Consider the following 16,731-nt stretch of genomic DNA (forward strand, 5'->3'; position numbering starts at 1 on the left):
ACTGTGACACATACTTTAATATTTCGAATCAAAAACAGTTCTTATTTAATTCAGTGACAGCAACGGGGACAAAGCTATTTTTATAACGCTTTGTCCTGCATCTTGGAAATAGAAACCTCCGTCCTGAGGGAAGAAGCTGAAATTCACCCCTTAGAGGATGGGAACCATTTTTAAGGATTGATAAAGCCATCCTCTGTACCTGCTTAGAGTACAGGGAGGCAAAACAAGACTGTGGCTCACCTATCAGACGACTGGACCATCTCACTATCTGATTTAGAGAGTTTTTCTCTGTGACAGAGGTCTGACCAAACCATGCCACCAAACAAAAGGATAAAACAGACTCAATAAAAGAACGATAAAACAAAGTTAAAATTTTTTGGTCAATGTGGAAATGAACAAGTTTCCTAAGGCAATAAAGGTGCTGGTGACCCTTTTTACAAACTGATTTGCAATTTTGATCAAAGTTCAGTTTTTCATTGATTATGGTCCCAAGATATTTATATGATTGTACTTGCTCTATTTTCTGACCTTTAATTAAAGTGACTCCGTGCCCATTTTGTTGTTTCCTAAAATCAACAACCATGTCTTTTGTTTTAGATATGTTCAGCTGGAGATAAGACTCCTCACACCACTGAACAAAGTCATCAATGACTGGACCGTGGTTAATTTCACCCTCTTTCAGTAAGCTGACAATAACAGAGTCATCTGCATATTTAATAATGACCCTGTTTTCATGTCTGCCCTGACACATGTTTGTATAGAGAGTGAATAATAAGGGCGATAGGACGCAGCCTTGAGGAGAACCTGTGGAGGAGAACACTGGGTCAGACAGAACCCCATTTATTCTCACTCTTTGTGACCTGTCAGTTAGAAAATCTAAAATCCAGCCCACCAGGTTTTTCCTGATTTCAAACTGTTCTAAAAGTCTTTTAATTAAAATATGGGGCTGTATTGTATTAAAAGCCGAAGAAAAATCAATGAAAAGAAGTCTTGCAAAAGTCCCTTTACTCTCTACATGTTTAAGAATTAGATTTAGTAAAGTCAAAAGTGCGTCCTCCACTCCTCTGTTAGGCCTGTATGCAAACTGCATTGGATCCAGCTGACCTTCAGTCTCTTTCATAATCACATTTCTGATGATTTTTTCAAAGACTTTCATGACAACTGAAGTGAGGGCAACAGGCCTGAAGTCGTTTAGAATTTTTGGACGACTAGATTTAGGGACAGGAACCACGACTGCTTCTTTCCAAAGAGAGGGCACATGTTGTGTTTGCAAGGATTTGTTAAAAATAACCTGAAATATAGGACTGAGTTCATCAGCACAAGATTTAATTAGGCGGCCACTAATATTATCAGGACCCTGGCTCTTATTCACATTGACTGTATGAAAGGCCTTTTTAACATCGCTGAGTTCAATGATAAAGTGCTGAGTATCTCTCAGTTTCTGTTTCAGTTCCAAAATATCCTCGCTAAAATCAGAAGAACTAAAACGAGCATAAAACATGTTTAAAGCATTTGCAAAATCTCTGTCTGAATTAAAACCATCTAAAATGACCTGACTGCTGCTCTGGGGATTTTGAAACCCTGCTATGGTTTTCATACAAGTCCAGGCAGACCCCAAATTTTTTGCAGCAAATTTGCTTTCAAGAAGGTTTTTGTAGCTCTGTTTTGCTTTCAAGATCTCGATTTTCATTTCCTTGGTGGCTGTCTGAAAATCGGTAACAGCCCCCTCTTTAAAGGCCTGTCTCTTTTTCCTTAAACAGGATTTGACACTTTTAGTGACCCATGGCTTATTGTTAGCGTAAATTTTAACGCGCTTACGGGGTATAATCATGTCTTTACAAAATACTGCATAAGAGCTAATAACATCCACCAAAGCATCGAGATCATCTCCACAAGACTGAATAAAAACTTCCCAATCTGTACACTTAAAACATTCCTGCAAGGTAAGCACAGATTCTTCTGACCATATGTCAACATCCTTAGTCTTTGTCTTCTCTCGTTTTAAGACAGTTTTATAGATGGGCAGAAGATGCACACAGTTATGGTCAGAAGATCCCAGAGGAGGAAGCGGGAGGGATTTATAAGCATTCTTCACCGATCCGTAACAGAGGTCCAACATTTTATCCCGTCTGGTAGGACAGGATACATATTGATACAGATTGCCCAAAGTTGATTTAAGGGAGACATGGTTAAAGTCCCCCATTATAAAGTTTGGTGCATCAGGAGAAAGCGCCTGCAGCTTCTGCACTACATCTGAAATGATGCTGCAAGTGGAGGCGGGGTGAGCCTTCAGGTGAATGTAAACTACGGTTATAAAAAGTTGTGGAAACTCACGAGGGAGATAAAAAGGGCACAGTGACACAGATAAAAGTTCAACATCTGGTGTACAAATACATTCTCTAACAGTCACAGCGCTACAGTAACGTTTGTTCACATACAAGCATACTCCCCCTCCTTGAGATTTCGCTGTTACCCGTGCATCTCGATCCCGGCGGAAGGGAGCTCCAAAACCGTCGATTGAAAAATCGGCGTCCTGATCCAGCTCCGTCAGCCATGTCTCGGAAAAAGCCATTACACAGCTGTCCCTGAAGTCTTTCTGGAACCTGACGTTTCCCTGGAGTTCATCCAGTTTGTTCCTAAGAGACTGAACATTTCCAAGGATAACAGACGGCAGGGGAAACCGACTGACCTGTTGTCTCCTCATACGCAATTTAACACCTCCACGTCTCCCTCTTTTCCTCTTCCTCTTCTCACTCGTTCTGTTAGAGTCTTTATGTATAAAATCCGGTATACATGAGGTGAGGTCCTTACCATCATACGGTAAGTTAAGTTGTAACAGTTCGTCGCGGGAGTAAACAATCCTCAGCTGACTCACGGCCTCGCCCACCTCATTGGAAACGAGCCAGCACAATAGAAATCCAACCAAAATGAAGAAGAAAGAATCCATGACGTTCTCACTGTTGTGGAGCGTGTGTCACTTTGTAAGAAACTGTCACTTCTTTCAACCAAAACACACGGCAACAAATAAAACCGAAAAGAAATAATAAAAACTTAAAAACTTAGGATGCCAAGCTCTCACTCACTGCCGGTCGCTGCGTGCGCATGCGCCCAAGAACAAGGTTAAAATTCCAAACGTCTGTAAAGGACCTGTAAAGTAAAAGCATGTAAAAGTCTGTGAATTAAGAAATAAAGAAAATCATGTCGGAAGAACACAGCATCCCTGAGGCTTTGTTGGAAGCCGTGGCAGAATTAAACAGAAACGATGAACATTTAGCCCCACCGATAGAAAACAATATAGCCCCACCACCAAACGATCCACTACAACCTTTAGAAAACGCATTGCAGGTCCTCCTTCAAAACATTGAAAACGAACGGCTTGCCGGTCTACTGAACTTTGACCCTCTGCAGCCGATAGAAAATGCTCTTCAGCTCTACGACCAGCAGCAGGGGGAGGAGCAGGTGCAGCAGCATCATCAGCAGCCCAGGGAGGAGGAGGACCGGCCTGCGGAGCATCAACAAGGAGGAGGAGGATCTCGGGTACAGAACGATGCGGTGACTCGCCGCGAACATTTTAATAATTTCGAAATAAGGCGAGTATTCAACATTCCCTCTCCGGATGAAGCGAGCGACCTCGCTCATTTTTACCTCGACGTCAGGGATAATTTTGTAGATCTAGCGGATAGGGTCAGACCGGAAGTTAGTCGTAACGACCGGGTTCAACTGGAGATCATCAGCGAGCACGCGCGAAATCACTCTGTTTTTAACGTCGATGACGAAAGCGCTGAAAACATTGTACCGGTTTTTGAGGACCTGCTAGCCAGGCTGATACAATCAAACGGAGCGATCGTCGCAGGCTCTCCCCTAGAAATTGTTGTGCAAGTAATTAGAAATCCTAGAGGCGGTGGCAGTAATGACCCGCGTAAAAAAATTCACAAAATGTTAGATGATGAAATTCTAGTCAAAAAGCGTCGCTGTCTGTACGTGGTAAAAAACAAAAACGATAATCTGTGTTTTGCCATCAACCTGATTCACCTCACTCAACCTCATTTCACAGATAAACAGGCCCTGGAACGCGGCAGAGAGCTGCAGCGTTTAGCGGGGTTGACCGATCGCACTCAGGTAACTCTCACCGACATAGGTAAATTCGAACAAATACTAAAACGTAAAATCGTCGTGTTTTACCGCCCGCCCGAGGACAGAACTCTTTCATTAATTGAAACAGACTACCCGAACACGCCTCACCCGCTGTACCTATTCTTATTCCACCATCACTATTACGGAATAAAAAATCTAAAAACATTTTTAGGAATTCAGTACATTTGCGAGGAATGTCACCGTGGGTATTATAAAAGAGAGGAACACTTTTGTCAAAACCACTGCAACCTCTGTTTTGACCCCGCATGCCCCTCTCACTTTCTGGACTCTGTAATCTGTACGGATTGTAACAGATCATGTCGCACACACGCGTGTTATTTAAAGCACAAACAACCTAGAATTCACTCCGGTTCAGACCTCAGCGTTTGTCAACAATTGTATAAATGTCCGGACTGCAAGCACCTCTCCCGTCGCGGAAAGCACAGGTGCACAGCCGCCAGATGTAAAATCTGTCGCGCGGAGTTTCCTCCCGACAACGATCAACACCTGTGTTACATCCAACCTTTGAAACATGAAAACTCTGATAACGCTTCCATAATCTTTTATGACTTTGAAACCTTCCCAGACAGGGAGGGGGCGCACGTCCCTTACCTAGTGTGCACAAAATCTCTAGAAGGAGAAGAGTGGCACGCTTACGGTGTAGACTGTGTTGAAAAGTTTCTCCAAAGATACAGAAGGAAAAGATATAGAGAGACCACGTTCGTTGCGCACAACGCGAAAGGGTTTGACAGCTATTTAATTCTAAGTCACCTGGTGGGGGGTGGGATGACGCCCTCTCTCATCATGCAAGGCAGTAAAATTATATGTTTCACAGAATCCGATTTCCTTCTCAAATTCATAGACTCGCTTTCTTTTCTCACCATGCGTTTCAGCGCTATGCCCAAAGCTTTAGGCTTCGAGGACAAATCCAAGGGATTTTTTCCTCACAAATTCAGCTCGCGGGACCGTTTAAAATACTCGGGTCCGTACCCTCCTCCTTCAGATTACGGGGTGGAGCGCATGTCACCCCCCGAACGGGCAGAGTTTTTGCATTGGCACTGCGAGGCCTCCCGGGGAGTGTTTAACTTTGAAAAAGAGTCCCTGTATTACTGCCGAAACGACGTTAATATCCTGAGAGAGGCGTGCGTAAAGTTCAGAGACGGTTTTATAGGCGAAACTAAAGTAGACCCTTTCAGCTGTGTCACTATAGCTTCAGCCTGCATGAAAGTGTTTCTCACCAATTTCCTACCCGAAAACAGTCTGGCCATTCCCTCGCCTGACAACTACGGGCGCAGGTTCAAAGCCTATTCGCACGCGTCCATTCAGTGGCTGGAGTGGGTAGCTCACTCTCAGAAAATTCCCGTTCAACACGCTCTCACAACCGGTGGGGAGAAAAAAATAGGCCCGTACTTTGTCGACGGATACGCGCTGATTAACAGGGAAAAGTGGGTGTGGGAATTTCTGGGATGCTTTTATCACGGCTGTCCAAAATGCTACAGGCCTGAGGAAATCTGCCCTTTGACCCGCGCTCCTTACGGGGACCTGCACGCCTCTGCCGAGGCGAGGCTCCGGGAGCTGAGAAACGTTTACAGAGTCCGCACGGTCACTCTGTGGGAGCACGAATGGAACAAGATGAAAAAATCGAACGAGGAGGTTATAAATTTTATGCGGAGCTACGAAGTCCCGGAACCTCTGTCTCCTCGCTCTGGGCTTTACGGAGGCCGCACTTCAGCCTTGAGGCTGCGTTACAGCGCCTCGCCAGGAGAAAATGTGTATTACGTAGACGTCACATCCCTGTACCCTTACGTCAACGCCAAGCGCGCTTACCCTCTGCATCACCCTCAAATCATCAGAGAGAATTTTGCAGACCCTCGCAGTTATTTCGGGCTGATCAGAGCCACCGTTTACCCGCCGCGCGGGCTCTATTTCCCCGTTCTACCGTACAAAACCCCCGGAGGTAAATTAATATTCTCCCTCTGTCGCACCTGCGCCGAGACCAATCAACAAAGCGGTCCGTGCCTTCACGACGACGAGGCCAGAGCTCTCACCGGGGTCTGGGTCACCGTAGAGTTTAACAAAGCCTTAGAATTAGGTTACAGAGTGGCTAAAATCACAGAGGTCTGGCACTTTGATAGTAGCAGCAGCGATATTTTCGCCGGCTATATTAACACTTTTCTCAAAGGCAAACAGGAAGCCTCCGGTTATCCTCCGGAAGCTCGCGACGAGGATGAGAGGAACAAATACGTGGAAGAGTACCACAGGCATCAGGGCATACGTTTAGACCCATCAAAAATAGAGGTGAATCCGGCCAAAAGACAAGTTTCGAAATTGTGTCTCAACAGTTTCTGGGGAAAGTTTGCTCAGAGAGCCAACATGACTCAGACCGCTCTGGTCAGAAAGCCGAGTCAGTTTTTTAACTACGTCTTTTCAGGACAGTACGTCTTTAAACACGTCTCTTTTTTAAAGACCAAAAAACAGGAAGTGGCTTTAATTCAGTGGAGCTATAACGAGCGGTGCGTGATACCTCCCGGCGCGACCAATAACGTTTTCATCGCCGCTTTCACCACAGCCTACGCCCGTCTAAAACTCTACGAGTATTTAGAAAAATTGCAGCGCAGCGTTCTGTACACCGACACCGACTCTCTGATCTACGTAGTGAAAGAGGGGGAGGAACCTTTAGAGCTGGGCAACTATCTAGGGGATCTCACGGACGAATTAGACGGGGACACCATCCAGGAATTTGTCTCCGCGGGTCCAAAGAGTTACGCCTACCGGACCAGAAACAAAAAGAAACTGGTGGTAAAAATGAAAGGAATAACGCAGACGAGAGAATGTTGCGAATGTGTCAATTTCGACAGTATGAGCGGGTTGGTGGAAAGTTACCTTTCTGGTATGAAAGAGGCGGAGCTCGGGACCCCTCAGAACGGGATTCAGAGGGATAAGAGAGGCTTTGTGCTCAAAAACAGAACATTTCAGAAAAAGTTTCGCGTGGTTTACGACAAGAGACGTCTCTTTCCAGACGGCACGACTCTGCCTTTCGGGTACTAGTGTTTTTGTTTTAGTTTTCTTCTAAAAAAATGGAGGAAACTGATTTTGATCACAGACTGAAAGTACCTTTTTCCTGTCTAGTTGTGGGTCCTAGCGGGTGTGGGAAAACTCATTTTGTAAAGTGTGTTTTGGAAAACTGTGAACGCGTCATGGATACTGTGCCCGCGAATATTGTGTGGATTTATACTTCTTTTTAACCCATGTATGAGGAGCTTTCAAAGACCAATAAAAACATTAAATTTGTCGAGGGGCTGCCTGATTCTTTTGAAGATTTCCGAGACGTTCTGGTGGTGCTGGATGACGTCATCTTTCAGGCTTCGGATCACCAGGAAGTGGTTAAAATTTTCACTCAATACCGCCACCATAAAAACGTCTCGGTCATGATGCTAACCCAGAATGTTTTCCATCAGGGTAAATACAGCCGCACCATCAGCTTAAACTCCAATTATATGGTGTTGTTTAAAAACCCCAGAGACAAGCTGCAGATTGAGATTTTGGCCCGTCAGATTTTCCCTTCGCAAAAAACATTTTTCTCAGACAGTTGCAAAGACGCCACCGAGGAGCCCCACGGGTATTTAATCCTCGATCTCACTCCCTTGTGCCCAGAACGCTACAGAGTGCGCGCCGGTCTGCTTCCGGGGCAGTACCCCGTCATTTACCTGCCTAAACCCAAGTAGCCATGTCTCAGCGTATAAAAAGAAACGCAGTCTTACTGCAAGCTCTGTACCACGCGTCGCCGCAGAAACGCAAAGACATTCTCGCTCACAGCTCCCCGGATTTCCTCCAGGCGCTGTGCGAGATAGCTTTAAATCTTTTAAGGGGAAACATACCTCTTTCCGCTCCTCAATACCAAAAACTGAAACGCCAGAAAAAGATCATCAGGCTGCTGGCCGACAAGAAAACGAGTTTAAACCGTAAGCGTCAAGTTTTAAAGAAACAAACGGGCGGGTTTCTTTTCCCTCTGTTGTCCGCAGCCGTACCCATTCTGGGGAACCTGCTGGGAGGAATATTTCAAAAACGCTGAGATGTTTAAAAAAATGATTCTCGTTCCCTCTCACGAGTTGAAAAAACTGACCCGACCCACCGAGCCTACCGTCAGAGAAACTGCCAAAGACGATTTGGACGAAAAGATGAAAGCCATACTGGAGGATCCGCGGTTAAATTCGTACGAAAAAATCAAAAGATACGAGTCTCTGCTGCGGAGATATCTCACACTCTCTAAACAGGACCGGGACGAGGAGAGTAGGGTGACTTTCCACCTCCCGCCACAGGAGGTGCAGCAGCAGGTGCAGCAGCAGGTGCAGCAGCAACAAGTGCAGCAGCAGGTGCAGCGGCCCAGAGAGGAGGATGATGAAATGATGGAAGAAGTATTAAAATCCTTACCCCCTCGAGATCGCAAAAACGCCCGCTACATTATACAGAAATTAGCTGAGGGTGGAGGAGGATGGACAAAGAGGGGTGAATTTGTTTACAAGGGGGATGCGGTGCGGGGTTCGCACATGATCGATCTATTTAAAAACCTCTCCCTCTCTTTTAAAAGTAAAAACCAAACGCGACCGAAAGGATGGAACGCGTTTTTAACTACTTTGGTCGAAACAAACATACCCTCATCCTCAATACATAACCGTAGAGCTCGCGACCAGTATGCGCGTCTTAAATCTGTGGAGGAGGAGGAGGAGGAGGGAGGACAGACACCTGCGCGAAGGGGGAGAAAACCTTCTCGAGTCAAAATAACGCTTTCCCCGAACTGGACCTCTATGTAAAATCAAATGTTTTTTGTTTACAAATGAAATAAAAAACGCTGCAACAAACTTTTTTTTGTTTACGTTTCTTTATTCGATACACACATCTTTAAACTTTTGTAAGGAGCACGCCCCGTGATGACCTCTGCGAGAGCGAGCGGGGCAGCGTCCTTTCAGAAAGTCAGACACCATATCATCATTTTTAAACACATCGTTATAGTACAGAGAAAGTATTTTACCGACGGATAACCCCTGAGCCTTGTGACATATATAAAAAATGCAATGTTGCCCGCAAACGACAGACATAGGGTGCTGAAGTTGACGATCGTGATAGAGTATTTTGTCAGAGCGGCCTTCCAGAAACTCTGAGATGACCGAGGGATAGTGAGCAAAGTCGGGAGGGAATCCGTAAGAGTCAAAAAAAGTGGAGGAGCCGTCCTTTTCCAGAGTCAGAGCCAGCCAGTGTTCTCCCCTCAAGTGCGAGGGGTGAGTGTTTACTATAAAGTAGGCGGGGGGTTTAAAGTCGCGCCTCAAAAAGGCCAGCTGGTCCGAGGCCCAAACCCCGCAGAAAACGTCTCCCAAGGCGCGATATAGAATGTGCTCCAGCTGAAGGTTATCCATGTGTATATATATTTTTTTTTAGTAATAATCCACCAGCACCTGTCTTTTAGAGTCAATCTCCAAAATTGAGTCGTAGCAGGCGTACACTATGAGAGTTGTGGTCTGAGGTAGAGGAACTCTGAATCTCATCTCCAGCCTCAAATTCCCGTTGGAGACGGGAGACAGGGCGTCAGCATCCTCGCTGGGTTCCAGATTAAAGGCAAAAAGGGCGTACCCTTCATTAAATTCCCGGCGATCGATGCTCAGAGGTAAATCTTTGAGGTGTCTCCCCGTGGGGGAAAACATGTGATAAAACTCCCTGACCGAATTTCCGCGGTCAAACTGTGGCTGGAAAGCTTTGGCGGGCACCTGCCTGCCGTCCTGACACAACGCCAGATACTCCACATCGTTGTGTCTAAAGTTGAAAGGCGACAGATCCCTCCTCCCGGTGAAGGCGTCGTGATGAACCATGCCCAGGACCACGTATTTTGGCATGGCTCCCAGAAAGAGATTCTCTTGGTTGCAGATCCTGGAATTTTCAGGGATGGAGTAGGTTTTCACAGAAACGCGCGAAAGAGGATAGAGGGCGTTTCCTTTCATCAGGGCCGCGGCGTGCCCCAGCCTGACGGCCGGCGAGACAGTGACCTTTTTAACAAACAGAGAGGCCGAAGTTATTTTCAGAGCAAACTGCGAATCCCGAGTTCCCATCAGACTGAAGGCATCGCTGTTGCGTATCAATTTAATTCTCAAATCCACAGAGTTCAGCAGGAGCCTCTCGCAGAAGAAAATATGTGCGTGGAGGGGACCCAGCAGGTCCACTTCTCGCGACTCGGCCGTGAAAACGGCTCTCTGTTTTATCCCTCTGTTCGGCCCGTTGCTTATAACTATAGAATCCATGTCTCCGGCAGTGTCTTTGTAAAACAGACCGCCGCTGAATTGACTCTTTAGAGTGTCTTCTGAAAAGTTGAGCAGCGTCTCGATCATGGCCCTGTAAGGATGGGTGGCGCTGGACTGCGAAATCAATCGATCCCCCAGAATAACGTCGCACTGACTGAAAATTGTGTTGAGAGGATAATTGATGAGGGCTACCCCTGCATCGGGTGGGATGTTGCTCCCGTCCCTTTCCGTAATTTTCACTCTCAGATGGAGCATGGTGTCGTTCAGATCGAGATACTTTTCCCCGTCTCCGGGGATGAAAAATTCAATGGGTGAGTTGTCGTTCAAAGCAGAGAGGGGCTGACATTCTTGATATTTTTTATCCTCTATGGATAGCTGGGTCATGGGAGCCGAAAATAGATCCAGTTCGGCAAGTGTGCATTCGGCAGATTTCTTGTGTAAGAGAGACATTTTTTATTTATTTTCTTCTAAAATATGTCCGAGCTCCTCTGGGGCTTCCTTCTCTTCCCGCTGCCAGCCTTAACTGATTTACTTTTTACTCCGACGCTTTTATTTTTAATCCGCTCGCCCGGAGGGCGTTTCCTCTTCCTGCGGGAGAGGACCATCATACCCCCCGCCCCCTCCTGGCGAGGCTCTGTCAGCTTACCCATCACTCTTTTCACAGCGTCTGTAGCGATATTGGTTGCGGCCGTTTTCAGGTGAGGTTTAGCTACGGCGAACCCGGATTTGAAGAGAGGAGACACGAAACGAAACAGTCTGGAGAAGATGGATCCTATCCCTCTGCCGTACATCACGGGCGCTCCGTAAAAACCCGGAAGGGAACCTCCCACCTGCCCCTCATAATACCTCACAAAACGGTGGGGGTCCTGCGGAAGACACGCCGCCATTGTCAAGCCGGTTTAAAGTGCAGCTTGACTATCGTTTTCCCGTAAACAAAATCCACGAATCTGTCGCGGTCCGTTTTAATTTCTACGCGTATGGTTTTAATGTATTTTTTAGATACGCGCAAGTAATGGACTGTATTATGTCTGATGCTGATCACGTCTCCGTAATCGCCTTTCACGTTAAGGACGCTGAGCAACGGTGAGTAACTGTCACCGACCGGCTGGTACTGAACGATGTCGGTGTAGAGAAACAGGTTATATACGCCCGCGTTCATATCGCACGGATACGGAGTAGAGCGCTTCGACAGAGTCCACCACTCGTTCGTTTTCAATCCCAGCATGTAAGCCAGAGGAGGGAAGACCTTTATTTTATGGCTCCCGACTCCTTTGACATCCAGACGTTTGGTGATGTTGTTGAATGAAGCCTCGAAGGACGGGTCGTACTTTTGGATCGCCGGCACCAGGTGATCCAATAGATCTTTAACGCGTCCGTAATGACCTCCCCTGCCGAATTTTAAAATCACCAGGGGCTGATCTTCCTCCGTCGTCCGCATCAGCTCCAAGTAGGAGGCGTCCGGCGGTAGATTGTACCATGTGCGCGGGTAAATGAATTCGCATAAGCCCACGCTCCATTCTCCGGTCAGCTCGAGGGGTTTGGCCAGATCCACCGTGTAGCAGCCGCTGGCGTTATCTTTAAATAAGCCCTTGCTGGCGTTGGAAGGCAGGGTCACGTAAAACCCTTCGGACTCCATGATGAATTTTAAAAAATGAGCCGAATGATGCGAGGGGTCTCTTTTTTTATACGCCTACCACTTCCGAGGCTTTCACCCAGCTGTTGAATTTATCCGGCCAGTTTTTCCACTTGACAAAAACCTGTTTTTCCCCTCTGACTGTGCGCCGCTTTAAAATCTTCTCCACATGAAACGCTTTGTCCTCGGTCAGTTTCACTTTCTGCAGCTCGGGCTCATAAAACGACCCATCGATGGGGTCCCCGTCATAATCTTGTAGTTTATACACCGGTGGCGATCGGTGAAGGACCCGGATCACAGTAAAGATTTCGTCCGTGAAACTCTGTTCGTATTTTTTATCAAATACTCCTCTCAATTTGGATATCCTCACCAGATCCGCCCTCTTAAATTTCAACTTTATTTTAGGACGGGCGGGTGTCTTTCCATACAAGTTGCGAAACACCTGATCCGTGTTCTCGGGGCGCACCTCGGCAGGTGCCATTTTAATGCTGCTGTGATAACTGCGGTTATATCCTTCTAACAGGTCGGGCAACACCTCCAGATAGCGTCTGGTATTGTGCGCGGTGAAATATCTCCACATCCTCGTTTTCAGGGTGCGGTTAAATCTCTCCACCACCGAGGCCTTTAGGTCGCTGGCGGTAGCAAAATGGGAGATGCTGTGATTTTTCATCAGAGCTTGAAAACTCTTGTTGAAAAACTCTTTTTCCGCATCGGTCTGTAAATTTTCCGGTATTTCACTCTCTCTCAACACAGATTCGAAAGCTTCAGTCACTTCAGAACCCGTCTTCTTTTTCAGGGGGCGGGCGTAAGCCTTTTTTGAAAATACGTCTATGACGGTTAATAAATAATTGAATCCGTCGTTGTATTCAGACAGCTGTCTCATGTCGCACAGGTCGGCCTGAAGCTGCTTCAGGGGTTTGGTCACAAACACTCTATTTCTCTTAAATCTTACTCGCGCCGGCTTGTGCAGAGTATAGGCGTCCTGCTCGGATAAAAAATTCTGCACCTTGCGGATATCAACTTTTTTACCAGTTTCATCTTCTAAAGCACGTCGGAGTCTATTTACTCCTCCGAAACTACCTGGGTGATGCGGGTCATAATACACTTTTTTCATCTCACTTTTCTCGGCCATCTCGTCTTCTGATAAAAAGCTCGTCTGCGTTATAACGTCGCAGGAGTCGGCTTTTATTATTTTATTCAAAAACCAGAGATGAATGTTTTTTATTATTATTTTTTTGAAACCAGAGGGCTTAATGTGCAGAAAACAGGAATACATTATTCAAAAATCAGAGATGAATGCTTTTTAAATATTTTTTATTCAAAACCAGAGGGTTTAACATGCAAAAAAAAACAGGAATACATTTTTATTCAAAAACCCTGAGATAAAACACACTTATAGAATACAAGTAAGTTACAAAAAAACAAAAAAAACAGGAATACATTTTTATTCAAAACCCTGAGATAAAACACAGTTATAGAATACAAAAACTCTTTTTTTTTAATTCAAAACCAGAAGGTTTAACATGCGAAAAAAACAGGAATACATTTTTATTCAAAACCCTAACCCTATAAAACACACTTATAGAATACAAAAAAACTCTTTCTTTTTTTTTAAAAAACATGAGGTAAACATGTTAAAAGGTTACAAACAGAATACTTTTTTTTTAAAGCATACATGATTAAAAAACGAGGTAGTTTTTTGTTTTTTTGTTTTTTAAAAAGAAACAGAATACATGATTAAAATAAAGCAGAATTAAAAAACGAGGTAGTTTTTTTTTGTTTTGTTTTGTTTTTTAAAAAGAAACAGAATACACTTTTATTCAAAACCCTGAGATAAAACACAGTTATAGAGTCAAACGGTTACAAAAACTCTTTTTTTCTTTTTTTAAAAACATGAGGTAAACATGTTAAAAGGTTACAAACAAACAGGATACTTTTTTTTTAAAGCATACACGATTAAAAAATGAGGTAGGATTTTAAAAAACAGAATACATGATTAAAAATGAGGTAGGATTTTGATTTTTTTGTTTTTTTTAAAAAGAAACAGAATACATGATTTAAAAAACAAGGTTAAATATAGGAAGCATGCAGGATAAGAATCAGCAACCTTTGTAAAACTCCGTAACCAAACGGAGTTCCCCGATTTTAACCACATCTTGCCCCACCAAATTGTCATAAGCGTCTGTGATGGCGTCAAAGACTTTCCTCATCGATTTCAGCTCATGAAGCAGAGTCTCCGCAACCATCCCGACTTTAACATCCTCAGTCTTGATGTTGCGAGCAATCAGCAGACGTTGAATGGAAGGGACAAAGCGAGGAGTGAGCAGTTTCTTTCTGATGTTATAATAATTGTCGGAATAAAAATCATCCTCCAGAATTTGCAGGCACTCGTGTTGTCTCTGGCTGGGATGGTCTATCTTACATCCATTATATTCGTCGGTGCGGTGCTTGTTCATCACCAAGTTGACCAGATGATACACAGCCGTTTTCACAGTGTCGATGAATAAAGAAGACGCCCAGCCGTCCATCTCGTCGGTATGCTGCTGCCGCTGCCGCCTCTGGCGCTTCAGAGGCCCGTAGTAACCGGGAGTGTCGGGTACCAGCTCGCCCTCGTCAGAAAAACAATCGGTGGAGCCGGTCTCCTCATCGCGAAGCAGGGGTGCAGAGTCCATCTCTCTCTCTCTCTCTGAGCTAAAAAAGGCTTTTTGATCGGACTTTTAAAACAGAAGGAAGGGGGGCGTGGTCCGGGAGGGGCGGGGATTTTCAGAAGTTGAGACATTTCCTTACTCCTACAGCATCCCTCCAGCAGCGGCAAGTTTGAAAAAGAATTGTAATATCCTTCCTCACTTGCAGCATTCTTACGACCCACTCTTTGGCTGGTATAACCATCATGCTGCGAAATAATCCGCAGTCGGGGTTGAATTTCTCCATGACAAAAATGTCAGGCGCATCAGATTCATCCGTCGAACGCAGGCTGGCTCTCATTCTCCATCTCCCCGTGGCTGTGGTTCCTGAAGACCAGACGGTTGACAAGATTGTTTTAGTCTTGATCAGCTGCTCATCGTCGAAGCGTATGCCTCCGTTCCGCGGCGGGGGAGGGGGAATAGCTTCTATTTCTTCTTCCGTAGCTTTTTCTGGAGCCGGGGGAATGTTTTCTTTATTCTCAGCGGCTGCTTTCTCCTCTTTTATTTCTGGAGCTGGGGGAATGTTTTCTTTATTCTCAGGAGCTGCTTTCTCCTCTTTTATTTCTGGAGCTGGGGGCTCATCATCTTCTTCTTCTTCTTCTTCTTCTGTAACTGTGTCGAGAGGATGATCATCATCATCATCAGCTGATTCAACAGCTGATTCATCAGGGGAGGAAACATCCTCTACAGAGGGGGTCTTTTCTTTATCCTCATCATTCTCAACAGCAGGGTCAGTATCCTCTTTTTCATCAGAGGAGACAGAAGGAGGGGAAGGAGGATCTTTTTCATCATCAGCAGCATCATGCTCTTCTTCATCATTGAAGCCGAAAGGAGAAGGAGGAGGAGCGGGAGGAGAATCTACCTCTCTCCGGGGTCTTTTAGCGGCAACATCTTCCTCTTCAGGAATGGGAAAATCCTCATTTGCCTCTCCGATAGCCATCGCAACCAGCAGCTTCAGCACGGCCCAGTCATTGGGAGTCAGCTTCACAATGCTGCTCGATTCCGTCAAGCTTTCTCCTTCGTTCAACTGATAAAACCAGAGCTCCCCTGATTCATATTTGAATATGTAGCCCCACTTTCCACATCCCTCAGCAGGCAGAGTCCATTCTCCTCGCAAGTTTCTCGGTGCTGGAATTTGGCTGCGGAACATGAAGACGCTCTTACTTCTTCCTTCTTTCCGCGGAGTGGCGGTTGCTTCGGGTCTGGTACTGTAGACAGAGACCGGCGTATCGCTGATAATCGACGAGGCCCACTCGCTGCTGCTGCCGCCCATGCTCGAGGGTTCTGCGAGAGAGCAGATTTCATCACCGTCCAAGTAAACAGGACCGCTGCTGGGCTGCAGAAGGAAAGAATCCATCTTGTGTCTGTGTGACTTAGAAATTGTGACGGACTCCTCCTCTCTGGTTTTTATTCTCCTCCCTCGCTGCAGTCCCTCCCACTAAAAACTTTTTTTTCCCCAACAACAGATGGCGCTCTTCCGGGGGTTCGCCCCTCCTTTCTCAGGATGCAATTCGACACGGTTAGCAACAGATGGCACGCTTCCGGGGTTCGCCCCCCTTTCTCAGGATACGAATCGTCACGCGGGGGGTTTCCCACCCCCCTTCTCCGGATGCGATTCGTCACGCTCATTACACGCTTCCGGGGGGGAGGGGCGGGAGGTCAAAAGGTCGTGATTAGGGCCATCAATCACTTCGGATCAAATTTTGTCATAAGCTGTATGGTATTAACTCTCTCTCACATTCCTCAACAACACAGTGTAATTTCATCACCAACATACAGCCTGTCAACACAGTTTCCTTCACACAAAAACTCAGTAATCCTGTGGTAGAAAAACATTATTAAGTTGTGTCCTGCTGTAAATCACATGATCAAATCACATGATTAACCCTCTGCTGTAGAAAATTAATGTAAATGTTAGCGCTGCGCAGGTGTGTACACACTTTCTCACAGTGACGTCTGCATTGTGAGTAATACAGGATCATGAATAACACAC

At 45.7% G+C, this 16,731-nt stretch overlaps 1 protein-coding gene across 1 annotated transcript in view; it reads left to right on the forward strand.

Moving 5' to 3' along the window:
* Nucleotides 1-16,731, forward strand: part of LOC113011575 (NACHT, LRR and PYD domains-containing protein 12-like) — a 374,200-nt gene that overhangs the window by 274,522 nt on the left and 82,947 nt on the right. The gene's annotated exons all lie outside the window — the stretch shown is intronic.

The sequence above is a fragment of the Astatotilapia calliptera genome, chromosome 3 (assembly GCF_964374335.1).
Source record: "Astatotilapia calliptera chromosome 3, fAstCal68.1, whole genome shotgun sequence".
Lineage (NCBI taxonomy): Eukaryota > Metazoa > Chordata > Actinopteri > Cichliformes > Cichlidae > Astatotilapia > Astatotilapia calliptera.